The 8,675-nt window shown below is 36.3% G+C and overlaps 2 pseudogenes; both read right to left on the bottom strand.

Annotated features, from left to right (window-relative positions):
- Positions 1-1,429: 1,429 nt before the first annotated feature.
- On the bottom strand, positions 1,430-2,380 carry LOC127942298 (olfactory receptor 1509-like; annotated as a pseudogene).
- Positions 2,381-7,382: 5,002 nt separating this feature from the next.
- On the bottom strand, positions 7,383-8,341 carry LOC127942297 (olfactory receptor 1509-like; annotated as a pseudogene).
- Between the last annotated feature and the right edge of the window lie 334 nt (positions 8,342-8,675).

Here is an 8,675-nt window from a genome sequence, read left to right as displayed (position 1 = left end):
ATATAATTGTGAGGATACCACCTTTTCTAGTATCTTGGACAGAAAAGGGAGATTCGAGATTCGTGGTCTATAATTAACAAGTTCTCTGGGGTCAAGTTGTGGTTTTTTTATGAGAGGCTTAATAACAGCCAGTTTGAAGGTTTTGGGGACATATCCTAATGACAATGAGGAATTAATAATAGTCAGAAGAGGACCTATGACTTCTGGAAGCACCTCTTTTAGGAGCTTAGATGGTATAGGGTCTAACATACATGTTGTTGGTTTAGATGATTTAACAAGTTTATACAATTCTTCCTCTCCTACAGTAGAGAATGAGTGGAACTGTTCCTCAGGGGGTCTATAGTGCACTGTCTGATGTGATACTGTAGCTGACGGCAGAATGGTTGAAATTTTAGTGTAGTGTAAGTGTAGTGTTCCTTTAAGATCACAATTACTGTTCAAGAAGCCGAGTCAAAGTCAAATGGCAAAGATGTGACTGACATTTCCACAAGTGAACAAGCTGACAACAGTACTGTAGTTCACACCGACTCAAATTTGACAAAGGAAGCTACTGGTTCGGGTACTGTGTTGGCAGTCTTATGTAGTGCACCAGCAGAGAATGCTGAAAGTTATTTTTGTGCACACTGAATAAATGATCGAAAACCACAGCAAGTCTTTATCCCATCATTGTAATAACAAAATATTAACTGTAAAGAATATCTCTGGAACTTATAACAGAGCTTCTAGAACTTTGGCCAGAACCCAGGATGAGACCTGAGAAAGTACCAGAGACCTCAGCCTCAGGGTGCCATGGAGGAAATGCGTAACAAGCAAGTCTCTTCCCAACGACTGACCACTCAGAGGGGCGAAGAGTAGCATATGACACCATGTACATTTTCAGGGAGTTCTGTAGAAAACCGTTTCTGCAGAAACTCCAGCACTAAGCCAGCCAGGGAGTAAACTGGGTTCAGTTGATGGTTGTCACACAAACAAGAGAAAAAATGAGGTGTACAATTTCTACATGGATGGAGCTCTGGGTTGGAGTATGGTCTCAACAACCAAGCTGAGACACCGGGCCATCATGAACAAAAAACTTGCAATAAAAAAACTTTATAACTCTGTTATAAATTATACTTATTAAAAATACATTTGTACAAACATTTACTCTATCTTACAAATACAGCAAGGATAAATTATACAAACATAAAATAATGACATTTAGATATAAAAAGTCATGGAGGGGAAAACATCTCAGGGATCATTATCATCCAGGAGGACTTGATATTGTTAAACAAATCTCAATTTAATCATAGTTTTGTTTTTTAATCAAGATACATATATTTATAAACATATCGCACTTTATTAGTAACATGCTTATTAAAAACACACTTGTTTTCACTTTTTGCCATACTTCATATATATGAAAACGTATTTGTCATGAATATTGTTTTTATTTATGTTTTCCTCTTTTTGGTGCACGTGAAACATTTTCTCTTGATTTAACACATGAAGTAAAAACAATTGCTCTAATATTTAATCCATAGATAAGAGGATTGAACACAGGTGGGACTATCACCAGTTCTAGAGCCAAAAAATTACGCAAACTCTCTGAAATATCATTAGAACCATATCTGCTATACATAATATCAAAAAGCATTGCAAAACTTAAATTTATCAGTGAAAATATATGTTGCAGACATGTTTTCCAGAATTTTCTTCTGTTTTCTAAAGATATTTTACATGCAGCGATCAGTTTTATATAGGACAATATGATAATTACTACAAAGCTAAAAAATAAAACAGCACCAATATATCCATAGACATTATTAACAAAAGATGAAGCACAGGAGAGTTTTACAACTGACCAGTTGTCACAATATAATTTATCTATATGATAGGCACAAATTGGCCTAAAATGTGATAATAGAGTGTCAGTTAAACTAGTAAAATTGGGAACAATCCATGAAAACAGAATTCATTTCACACAGGTGTTTTTAGTTAATTTGGAATGATAGTCTAAAGGTTTACATATGGCTACATATCTATCATAAGACATCACTGTTAAGATAGTGAACTCACACAGTAAAGAGCTGTAAATCACAAATATCTGCAGAGCACACATATGAAAGGAGATCACATATGAATCCAATATTAAATCAGACAACATTTTAGGGTAGAATCCTGTAGCTCCATAAATTCCATTTATACACAAATGACCCAAAAATATGTACATTGGTTCATGAAGAGATTTCTCCATGATGATGGCCATAACAAGACGAATATTAATTGACAATATAAGCACATATAAGGCAAGAAAGCAAATAAAATATGCATGCCTATATGATTTTGATTCTTTGGGCACCATTAAAGTCAGGATCAGAGGGTAAGACATGTTATCCATCATGGTATAAAGATGATTCCTCAAATCACATGAAACAAATGACAATGCAATGCATCCACTGCTTGCTGCATGATAATCTCCTACAAATAAACACATTCATAGCTGTTTGTGATCTAAACTGAATTGTATGAGGTCTGGTGGATTTTTATAAGTTCTTTATCAGTAGGTGGAGATATTATGAAATCTCTTGGGATTAATTATTTGCTCATGAAATTAAAAAAAAAAACACTTTAAATATTAATACTCACACGTAATACTCTTTTTCTGTATTTATAGTATTTATAGTCATTTTTAAAAAATGTTTGTGCAGGAGTCATACGTGGCTCCTTCGGGTCAAAAAAGGAACTAAAAGTTACGTTTTTTCAGGTAATTCAATCTGTAACATTTTTGTACAATTTCTGAGCTTGTCAAAGATGTGTCTGCACAGAAGAATAATTAATTAGGAAAAAATGTAGATCATGAATTGTTTTGGAATTGGATCATGACTCCCAGAATCGGAATCGGATTGGATCGTGAAGTGCCTAAAGATTCCCACCTCTTGGAACTACGGTAGTCACTTTAGGTACATACCCTGGCTTAGGATATAAGAATGCCTTAGTCACACCAGGTGGAAACTCCAGAAAGGAGGGGTCACAGAGAGGTCTTGAAAGTCAGCAACTCTCTTCAAGGAAGAGATGGCCAAAAAGAACATTCTTAACTGTGATTTTAAGCCTGACAAAAACTTTGGTTCCGGTACTGTGTTGCGGTGCAATTCTATGTAGGGAACCATTGGAGAGTGTTGAAGACCATGTGTGTGCACACTGAATAAATGATCAGAATCCACAACAAGTATTTGTCCTGTCACATTAATATCATGACATTGTGTCAGAAATAGTGAATAACGAACACCAGAGAGTTTGTAGAAAAATGTCACCCACGGTGACTCTCCTGAGAGTGGCCGAGGAGCAAGCACACGGGAAACGCATGCATACAGGACAAGTGCAGAAAAGCCGAGTGCAGAAGCGAAAAGTAGGTCAAAAAGATATTGTTGACACAAAGTAAAGGAACTCTGAGTGTTTTCCCATTATGGAGAAGTTAAATACGCTATCATCTATGTAGCTTGATGGTAGGGATGTGCGATTAATCAAAATTGAATCGATTATGTCAATTGATTTGACATATGTTAATCACACAAGCCTGTGATGTGGATGTGATATTTCTCCGTTCCGGAGCATATGCATGACTGTCAGCCTTGAGTGGCAGTCTTACTAATCAATAGAGTGAGCGCACCTCCATTCACCCCAATCAGCACTGCTCTAACCAACTGCGTAAACACCCACCATAAGAAAAAAAGACAAGAAAAAAAAACTAAAGCAGGAGAGAGACAGAGTGGGATTATGGATTCTACAGGGTCTGATCAATAGTTAGGCAAATTAAAACTAAAGAAAAACGTTATGTAACTTAAGCTTCGAAAAGACAGACAACGAACGTAAAAGATAATTTGCAAGAGCTGCATCACAACGGATATCAAGAGCATCCCTTATTGCATGTTCGCTATTCCCAATTCAGCAAGTGTGTTTGCTAGTTTCAGTCCGGCAGCGTTCGCATTTTCACATCCAGTGCCACGTCATTTAATTAGCAAATGCATTTGCACTCATTTTTGCGCCCATGGGCTTGCTGGTTTAAAGAAGTGGTGTGTTCAGACGCATTGCTGGTGCAATGTTATTTTAAGGAGCTGAAAATAGACTGCACCATAGACCAGCTCAACCTGGTCTAAAGTCTGGCGCAATGTTTTTTCTTTGTTATTTAAAGAGCGTACACACTGCTTATTAAACACAAGGATGCACAGCAGCACACAGATTTTTTTGTAGGCTAATTATATATATATATATATATATATATATATATATATATATATATATATATATATATATATATATATATATATATATATATAGATAGATAGATAGATAGATAGATAAAACCTACATGTCATAATGGATATCATCGCATGTATCTATTTGCTATCACATGAGCAGCTCCGTTTCATCTCAGAGATGCATTCTGTCTTTGCACTTGCCAAATTTCACCGTGTAAATAGCAAATCAATCATGGCATGAGCGCAACTGGCTCTTAAAGTGATAGTTCACCCATAATGACTCACCCTTGTGTCGTTCCAAACCCGTAAGACCTTCGTTCATCTTCTGAACACAGTTTAAGATATTTTAGAATTAGTCCGAGAGCTTTCTGACCCTCCATTGAAAATGTGTGTACGGTATACTGTCCATGTCCAGAAAGGTAATAAAAACATCATCAAAGTAGTACATGTGACATCAGAGGGTCAGTTAGAATTTGTTGAAACATCGAAAATACATTTTGGTCCAAAAATAACAAAAACTATGACTTTATTCAGCATTGTGTTCTTCAGAACACGTCATTCACTTCTTCGTCTGAAGCTTGCGTCCAAAGCATGGCAGGGAGCTAGTATCACGACCGGGATACCGGAAGACACGGAGAGAGATTCAAGTGTGGGTATGTCATTTATTGGGGGTAATCCAGAGAGTAAACAGTCCATGTAGGGGTCATAACCAAAGATCAATCCAGACATAAACAGACAAGGACACAAGGCAAAAACAAGACGTGAAACGGATGTGAAATATCAAACAAGGACTCCGTGCCACATACTAAGACAGACAGGGTATAAATACACAGGGGAATCACAAACGCTAATGGGGAATAGACTGAGTGCAATGATTAATGACCAGTGACAGCTGAGTGCAATGATTAGACAGAGGTAGTGGGGAATGTGGTACATGAAGTGACAGACACTGTGGGAAAGGAGGACATCTAGTGGTTACCCAGGAACACAAACCAGACACTGTGACAGCTAGAGAATGCAATGTCTGGTTCTAAGGAAAGATTGCGATCAAGTAGCACACCTAGGTTCCTAACTGATGACCAAGAATTGACAGAGCAACCATCAAGTCTTAGATAGTGTTCTAGGTTATTACAAGCAGAGCTTATAGGCCCTATGATTAACACCTCTGTTTTTTCTGAATTTAGCAGTAAGAAATTACTCGTCATCCAATTTTTTATATCGACTATGCATTCCATTAGTTTTTCAAATTGGTGTGTTTCACCGGGCTGCGAGGAAATATAGAGCTGAGTATCATCAGCATAACAGTGAAAGCTAACACCATGTTTCCTGATGATATCTCCCAAGGGTAACATATAAAGCGTGAAGAGTAGCGGCCCTAGTACTGAGCCTTGAGGTACTCCATACTGCACTTGTGATCGATATGATACATCTTCATTCATTGCTACGAACTGATGGCGGTCATATAAGTACGATTTAAACCATGCTAATGCACTTCCACGGATGCCAACAAAGTGTTCAAGTCTATGCAAAAGAATGTTGTGATCAATTGTGTCAAACGCAGCACTAAGATCCAATAAAACTAATAGAGAGATACACCCACGATCAGATGATAAGAGCAGATCATTTGTAACTCTAAGGAGAGCAGTCTCAGTACTATGATACGGTCTAAATCCTGACTGGAAATCCTCACATATACCATTTTTCTCTAAGAAGGAATATAATTGTGAGGATACCACCTTTTCTAGTATCTTGGACAGAAAAGGGAGATTCGAGATTCGTGGTCTATAATTAACAAGTTCTCTGGGGTCAAGTTGTGGTTTTTTTATGAGAGGCTTAATAACAGCCAGTTTGAAGGTTTTGGGGACATATCCTAATGACAATGAGGAATTAATAATAGTCAGAAGAGGACCTATGACTTCTGGAAGCACCTCTTTTAGGAGCTTAGATGGTATAGGGTCTAACATACATGTTGTTGGTTTAGATGATTTAACAAGTTTATACAATTCTTCCTCTCCTACAGTAGAGAATGAGTGGAACTGTTCCTCAGGGGGTCTATAGTGCACTGTCTGATGTGATACTGTAGCTGACGGCAGAATGGTTGAAATTTTAGTGTAGTGTAAGTGTAGTGTTCCTTTAAGATCACAATTACTGTTCAAGAAGCCGAGTCAAAGTCAAATGGCAAAGATGTGACTGACATTTCCACAAGTGAACAAGCTGACAACAGTACTGTAGTTCACACCGACTCAAATTTGACAAAGGAAGCTACTGGTTCGGGTACTGTGTTGGCAGTCTTATGTAGTGCACCAGCAGAGAATGCTGAAAGTTATTTTTGTGCACACTGAATAAATGATCGAAAACCACAGCAAGTCTTTATCCCGTCATTGTAATAACAAAATATTAACTGTAAAGAATATCTCTGGAACTTATAACAGAGCTTCTAGAACTTTGGCCAGAACCCAGGATGAGACCTGAGAAAGTACCAGAGGCCTCAGCCTCAGGGTGCCATGGAGGAAATGCGTAACAAGCAAGTCTCTTCCCAACGACTGACCACTCAGAGGGGCGAAGAGTAGCATATGACACCATGTACATTTTCAGGGAGTTCTGTAGAAAACCGTTTCTGCAGAAACTCCAGCACTAAGCCAGCCAGGGAGTAAACTGGGTTCAGTTGATGGTTGTCACACAAACAAGAGAAAAAATGAGGTGTACAATTTCTACATGGATGGAGCTCTGGGTTGGAGTATGGTCTCAACAACCAAGCTGAGAGACCGGGCCATCATGAACAAAAAACTTGCAATAAAAAAACTTTATAACTCTGTTATAAATTATACTTATTAAAAATACATTTTTACAAACATTTACTCTATCTTACAAATACAGCAAGGATAAATTATACAAACATAAAATAATGACATTTAGATATAAAAAGTCATGGAGGGGAAAACATCTCAGGGATCATTATCATCCAGGAGGACTTGATATTGTTAAACAAATCTCAATTTAATCATAGTTTTGTTTTTTAATCAAGATACATATATTTATAAACATATCGCACTTTATTAGTAACATGCTTATTAAAAACACACTTGTTTTCACTTTTTGCCATACTTCATATATATGAAAACGTATTTGTCATGAATATTGTTTTTATTTATGTTTTCCTCTTTTTGGTGCACGTGAAACATTTTCTCTTGATTTAACACATGAAGTAAAAACAATTTTGCGCACTGCTCTAATATTTAATCCATAGATAAGAGGATTGAACACAGGTGGGACTATCACTAGTTCTAGAGCCAAAAAATTACGCAAACTCTCTGAAATATCATTAGAACCATATCTGCTATACATAATATCAAAAAGCATTGCAAAACTTAAATTTATCAGTGAAAATATATGTGGCAGACATGTTTTCCAGAATTTTCTTCTGTTTTCTAAAGATATTTTACATGCAGCGATCAGTTTTATATAGGACAATATGATAATTACTACAAAGCTAAAAAATAAAACAGCACCAATATATCCATAGACATTATTAACAAAAGATGAAGCACAGGAGAGTTTTACAACTGACCAGTTGTCACAATATAATTTATCTATATGATAGGCACAAATTGGCCTAAAATGTGATAATAGAGTGCCAGTTAAACTAGAAAAATTGGGAACAATCCATGAAAACAGAATTAATTTCACACAGGTGTTTTTAGTTAATTTGGAATGATAGTCTAAAGGTTTACATATGGCTACATATCTATCATAAGACATCACTGTTAAGATAGTGAACTCACACAGTAAAGAGCTGTAAATCACAAATATCTGCAGAGCACACATATGAAAGGAGATCACATATGAATCCAATATTAAATCAGACAACATTTTAGGGTAGAATCCTGTAGCTCCATAAATTCCATTTATACACAAATGACCCAAAAATATGTACATTGGTTCATGAAGAGATTTCTCCATGATGATGGCCATAACAAGACGAATATTAATTGACAATATAAGCACATATAAGGCAAGAAAGCAAATAAAATATGCATGCCTATATGATTTTGATTCTTTGGGCACCATTAAAGTCAGGATCAGAGGGTAAACATGTTATCCATCATGGTATAAAGATGATTCCTCAAATCACATGAAACAAATGACAATGCAATGCATCCACTGCTTGCTGCATGATAATCTCCTACAAATAAACACATTCATAGCTGTTTGTGATCTAAACTGAATTGTATGAGGTCTGGTGGATTTTTATAAGTTCTTTATCAGTAGGTGGAGATATTATGAAATCTCTTGGGATTAATTATTTGCTCATGAAATTTAAAAAAAAAAAAAAACACTTTAAATATTAATACTCACACGTAATACTCTTTTTCTGTATTTATAGTATTTATAGTCATTTTAAAAAAATGTTTGTGCAGGAGTCATACGTGGCTCCTT

The sequence above is a fragment of the Carassius gibelio genome, chromosome A21 (assembly GCF_023724105.1).
Source record: "Carassius gibelio isolate Cgi1373 ecotype wild population from Czech Republic chromosome A21, carGib1.2-hapl.c, whole genome shotgun sequence".
Classification (NCBI taxonomy): Eukaryota; Metazoa; Chordata; class Actinopteri; order Cypriniformes; family Cyprinidae; genus Carassius; species Carassius gibelio.
Note: the sequence above shows the minus strand (reverse complement) of the source record. Positions and strands in the feature narration are given on the sequence as shown.